Genomic DNA, 6702 nt, shown 5'->3' with positions numbered 1-6702 from the left:
AGAATGCCAGAATAAGAGGGGATAGCTAGTCCTGTTGAAGACTACGCTTCTGGCCATCTCCATCTTGCAGCATGTAGAAGAGAGTAGATTGAAGTCCTCCAAGTAGCATCGCATAGCATAATCCTACCCGGCGATCCCCTCCTCGTCGCCCTGTTAGAGAGCGATCACCGGGTTGTATCTGGCACTTGGAAGGGTGTATTTTATTAAGTATCCGGTTCTAGTTGTCATAAGGTCAAGGTACAACTCCGGGTCGTCCTTTTACCGAGGGACACGGCTATTCGAATAGATAAACTTCCCTGCAGGGGTGCACCACATAACCCAACACACTCGATCCCATTTGGCCGGACACAGTATTCTGGGTCATGCCCGGCCGCGGAAGATCAACACGTCGCAGCCCCACCTAGGCTCAACAGAGAGGTCAACACGCCGGTCTAAATCCTATGCGCGCAGGGGTCTGGGCCCATCGCCCATTGCACACATGCACGTTGCGTACGCGGCCGGAAGCAGACCTAGCCTAGCAGGCGTTCCAGTCCAATCCGGCGCGCGCCGCTCCGTCGCTGACGTCAAGAAGAGCTTCGGCTGATACCACGACGTCGAGTGCCCATAACTGTTCCCGCGTAGTTGGTTAGTGCGTGTAGACCAAATGGCCAGACTCAGATCAAATACCAATCGTTAAGCGTGTTAAGTATCCGCGAACGCCGACCAGGGCCAGGCCCACCTCTCTCCTAGGTGGTCTCAACCTGCCCTGTCGCTCCGCCATAAAGTAACAGTCGGGGGCCGTCAGGAACCCAGGCCCACCTCTACCGGGATGGAGCCACCTGTCCTTTCAGCCCCCTCATCAGAATCACTTGCGGGTACTCAACGAGCCGACCCGACTTTAGTCACCACATGTGTCATGTATATAAAGTATATAGTACATACCCGTGTGTAGGTGAACGTAGCAGAAATTCAAAATTTTCTACGCATCACCAAGATCAATCTATGGAGTACTCTAGCAACGAGGGGAAGGGGAGTGGATCTACATACCCTTGTAGATCGCGATGCGGAAGCGTTGCAAGAACGCGGATGAGGGAGTCGTACTCGTAGCGATTCAGATCGCGGTTGATTCCGATCTAAGCACCGAAGAACGGTGCCTCCGCGTTCAACACACGTGCAGCCCGGTGACGTCTCCCACGCCTTGATCCAGCAAGGAGAGAGGGAGAGGTTGGGGAAGACTCCATCCAGCAGCAGCACGACGGCGTGGTGGTGATGGAGGAGCGTGGCAATCCCGCAGGGCTTCGCCAAGCACCGCGGGAGAGGAGGAGGAGGGAGAGGGGTAGGGCTGCGCCAAAAGGAGACGTTCTCGTGTCTGTATGGCAGCCCAAACCTCAACTATATATAGGGGGGGAGGGGGCTGCGCCCCCCTCTAGGGTTCCCACCCCCAGAGGAGGCGGCCAGCCCTAGATCCCATCAAGGGGGGCGGCCAAGGGGAGGAGAGGGGGAGGCGCCCCACTAGATGGGCCCTAAGGCCCATCTAGACCTAGGGTTTGCCCCCTCCCACTCTCCCATGCGCCTTGGGCCTTGGTGGGGGGGCACACCAGCCCACCTGGGGCTGGTCCCCTCCCACAATTGGCCCACGCAGCCTTCTGGGGCTGGTGGCCCCACTTGGTGGACCCCCGGGACCCTCCCGGTGGTCCCGGTACATTACCGATAACACCCGAAACTTTTCCGGTGACCAAAACAGGACTTCCCATATATAAATCTTTACCTCCGGACCATTCCGGAACTCCTTGTGACGTCCGGGATCTCATCCGGGACTCCGAACAACATTCGGTAACCACGTACATACTTTCCCTATAACCCTAGAGTCATCGAACCTTAAGCGTGTAGACCCTACGGGTTCGGGAACCATGCAGACATGACCGAGACGTTCTTCGGTCAATAACCAACAGCGGGATCTGGATACCCATGTTGGCTCCCACATGTTCCACGACGATCTCATCGGATGAACCACGATGTCGGGGATTCAATCAATCCCGTATTCAATTCCCTTTGTCTATCGGTATGTTACTTGCCCGAGATTCAATCGTCGGTATCCCTATACCTTGTTCAATCTCGTTACCGGCAAGTCTCTTTACTCGTTCCGTAACTCACATCATCCCGTGATCAACTCCTTGGTCACATTGTGCACATTATGATGATGTCCTACCGAGTGGGCCCAGAGATACCTCTCCGTTTACACGGAGTGACAAATCCCAGTCTCGATTCGTGCCAACCCAACAGACACTTTCGGAGATACCTGTAGTGCACCTTTATAGCCACCCGGTTACGTTGTGACGTTTGGTACACCCAAAGCATTCCTACGGTATCCGGGAGTTGCACAATCTCATGGTCTAAGGAAATGATACTTGACATTAGAAAAGCTCTGAGCAAACGAACTACACGATCTTGTGCTAGGCTTAGTATTGGGTCTTGTCCATCACATCATTCTCCTAATGATGTGATCCCGTTATCAACGACATCCAATGTCCATGGTCAGGAAACCGTAACCATCTATTGATCAACGAGCTAGTCAACTAGAGGCTTACTAGGGACATGGTGTTGTCTATGTATCCACACATGTATCTGAGTTTCCTATCAATACAATTATAGCATGGATAATAAACGATTATCATGAACAAGAAAATATAATATTAACCTATTTATTATTGCCTCTAGGGCATATTTCCAACAGTCTCCCACTTGCACTAGAGTCAATAATCTAGTTCACATCACCATGTGATTAACACTGACAGGTCACATCACCATGTGACCAACACCCAAGAGTTTGCTAGAGTCAACAATCTAGTTCACATCTCTATGTGATTAACACTCAATGAGTTCTGGTTTGATCATGTTATTCTTGTGAGAGAGGTTATTAGTCAACGGGTCTGAACCTTTCAGATCCGTGTGCTTTACGAATATCTATGTCATCTTGCGGATGCTACCACGCGCTATTTGGAGCCATTTCAAATAATTGTTCTACTATACGAATCCGGTTTACTACTCAGAGTCATCCGGATTAGTGTCAAGGTTCGCATCGACGTAACCCTTTACGACGAACTCCTTTTCACCTCCATAATCGAGAAAATTCCTTAGTCCACTAGATACTAAGGATAAGTTCGACCGCTGTCATGTGATCCATTCCCGGATCACTATTGTACCCCTTGACCAACTCATGGCAAAGCACACTTCATGTGCGGTACACAGCATAGCATACTGTAGAGCCTACGTCTAAAGCATAGGGGACGACCTTCGTCCTTTCTCTCTCTTCTGCTGTGGTCAGGTCTTGAGTCTTACTCAATACTCACACCTTGTAACACAGCCAAGAACTCCTTCTTTGCTGATCTATTTTCAACTCTTTCAAAATCATGTCAAGGTGTGCGTTCTTTGAAAGTATCATCAGGCGTCTTGATCTATCTCTGTAGATCTTGATGCCCAATATGTAAGTAGCTTTATCCGGGTCTTCCTTTGAAAAACTCCTTTCAAACAACCCTTTATCATTTCAGAAATTTTACATCATTTCGGATCAACAATATGTCATTCACATATACTTATCAGAAATGTTGTAGCGCTCCCACTCACTTTATTGTAAATACAAGTTTCTAACAAACTTTGTATAAACCCAAAGACTTTGATCATCTCATCAAAGCGTACATTCCAACTCCAAGATGCTTACTCCAGTCCTTAGAAGGATCGCTGGAGCTAGCATACCTTTTAGCATCCTTAGGATCGACAAAACCTTTCTGATTGTATCACATACAACCTTTCCTTACGAAAACTGGTAAGGAAACTAGTTTTGACATCCATCTGCCAGATTTCATAAATGCAGCTAATGCTAACGTGATTCCGACGGACTTAAGCATCGCTACGGATGAGAAAATCTCATCGTAGTCAACTCCTTGAACTTGTGGAAATACTCTTTGCCACAAGTCGAGCTTCATAGACGGTAACATTACCGTCCATGTCCGTCTTCTTCTTAAAGATCCATTTATCTCAATGGCTTGCCGATCATCGGGCAAGTTCACCAAAGTCCATGCTTTGTTCTGATACATGGATCCTATCTCGGATTTCATGGCTTCTAACCATTTGTCGGAATATGGGCCCACCATCGCTTCTCCATAGCTCATAGGTTCATCGTTGTCCAACAACATGACTTCCAAGACAGGATCATGTACTACTCTGAAGTATTACGCATCCTCGTCGTCCTACGAGGTTTGGTAGTGACTTGATCCGAAGTTTCATGATCACTATCATAAGCTTCCACTTCAATTGGTGTAGGTGCCACAGGAACAACTTCTTGTGCCCTGCTACACACTAGTTGAAGTGACGGTTCAATAACCTCATCAAGTCTCCACCATCCTCCCACTCAATTCTTTCGAGAGAAACTTTTCCTCGAGAAAGGACTCGTTCCTAGAAGCAATTACTTTTGCTTCCAGATCTGAAATAGGAGGTATACCCAACTGTTTTTGGGTATTCTATGAAGGTGCATTAATCCGCTTTGGGTTCGAGCTTATCAGCCTGAAACTTTTTCACATAAGCTTCGCAGCCCCAAACTTTTAAGAAACGACAACTTAGGTTTCTCTAAACGGTGTCGTCTCAACGGAATTGCGTGGTGCCCCTTTTAAAGTGAATGCGGTTGTCTATAATGCCTAACCTTTGTAATTCGATAAGAGACATCATGGCATGCACCATATCCAATAGGGTGCAGTTATGATGTTCGGACACACCATCACACTATGGTGTTCCAGGCGGTATTAGTTGTGAAACACTTTCCACAATGTCTTAATTGTGTGCCAAACTCGTAACTCAGATACTCATCTCTATGATCATATCACATACATTTTATCCTCTTGTCACGACGATCTTCAACTTCACTCTGAAATTACTTGAACCTTTCAATAATTCAGACTTGTGTTTCATCAAGTAAATACACTCAGCATCTACTCAAATCATCTGTGAAGTAAGAACATAACGATATCCACTGCATGCCTCAGCACTCATTGGACTGCATACATCAAAATGTATTACTTCCAATAAGTTGCTCTCTTGTTCCATCTTACTGAAAACGAGGACTTTTAGTCATCTTGCCCATTTGGTATGATTTGCATGTCTCAAGTGATTCAAAATCAAGTGAGTCCAAACGATCCATCTGCATGGAGTTTCTTCATGCATATATACCAATAGACATGGTTCGCATGTCTCAATCTTTTCAAAAACGACTGAGTCCAAATATCCATCTACATGGAGCTTCTTCATGCGTTCTATACCAACATGACTCAAATGGCAGTGCCACAAGTATGTGGAACTATCATTACTATTTTATATCTTTTGGCACGAACATGTGTATCACTACGATCGAGATTCATTTTAGGTGCAAGACCATTGAAGGTATTATTCAAATAAACAGAATAACCATTATTCTCCTTAAATGAATAACCGTATTGCGATAAACATAATCCAATCATGCTCAACGCAAACACCAAATCTCGATGGTAGAGGGAGCATGCGATGCTTGATCACATCAACCTTGGAAACACTTCCAACACATATCGTCATCTCACCTTTAGCTAGTCTCCGTTTATTCCGCAGCTTTTATTTCGAGTTACTAACACTTAGCAATCGAACCGGTATCTAATACCCTAGTGCTGCTAGGAGTACTAGTAAAGTACACATTCATATAATGTATATCCAATATACTTCTGTCGACCTTGCCTGCCTTCTTATCTACCAAATATCTAGGGTAGTACTGCTTCAGTGGCCGTTCCTCTCATTACAGAAGCACTTAGTCTCGGGTTTGGGTTCAACCTTGGGATTCTTCACTAGAGCAGCAAACGACTTGCTGTTTCATGAAGTATCCCTTTTGCCCTTGCCCTTCTTAAACCAGTGATTTTACTAACCATCAACAATTGATGCTCCTTCTTGATTTCTACTCTCGGGGTGTCAAACATCGCGAATAGCTCAAGGATCATCATAACCATCCCTGATATGTTATAGTTCATCACGAAGCTCTACTAGCTTGGTGGCAGTGAATATGGAGAACTATCACTATCTCATCTGGGAGATTAACTCCCACTCGATTCAAGCGATTGTGGCACTCAGACAATCTGAGCACATGCTCAACGATTGAGCTTTTCTCCCTTAGTTTGCAGGCTTTAGAAACTTGTCAGAGGTCTCATACCTCTTGACGTGGGCACTAGTCTGAAATCCCAATTTCAGTCTTCGGAACATCTCATATGTTCTGCGACGTTTCAAAAACCGTATTTGGTGCCACAATTCTAAACCGTTAGCATTACTCACTGAACTATCACGTAGTCATCAAAACATGTATGTCAGATGTTTCGTAACATCTACAGACGACGCCGAGGTTCAGCACACCGAGCGGTGCATTAAGGACATAAGCCTTCTGTGCAGTAATGAGGACAATCCTCAGTTCACGGACCCAGTCCGCATAATTGCTACTACCAACTTTCAACTAAATTTTCTCTAGGAACGTATCTTAAACAGTAGAACTAAAGCGTATGACATAATTTGCAAAGACCTTTTGACTATGTTCATGATAATGAAGTTCATCTGATTATTTAATGAACTCCCACTCAGATAGACATCCCTCTAGTCATCTAAGTGATTCATGATCCGAGTCAAACTAGGCCGTGTCCGATCATCACGTGAGACGGACTAGTC

This window comes from Triticum aestivum, chromosome 2D (genome assembly GCF_018294505.1).
Source record: "Triticum aestivum cultivar Chinese Spring chromosome 2D, IWGSC CS RefSeq v2.1, whole genome shotgun sequence".
Taxonomy (NCBI): Eukaryota; Viridiplantae; Streptophyta; class Magnoliopsida; order Poales; family Poaceae; genus Triticum; species Triticum aestivum.
The sequence above is the reverse complement of the archived record's forward strand: the minus strand, read 5'-3'. Positions refer to the sequence as shown.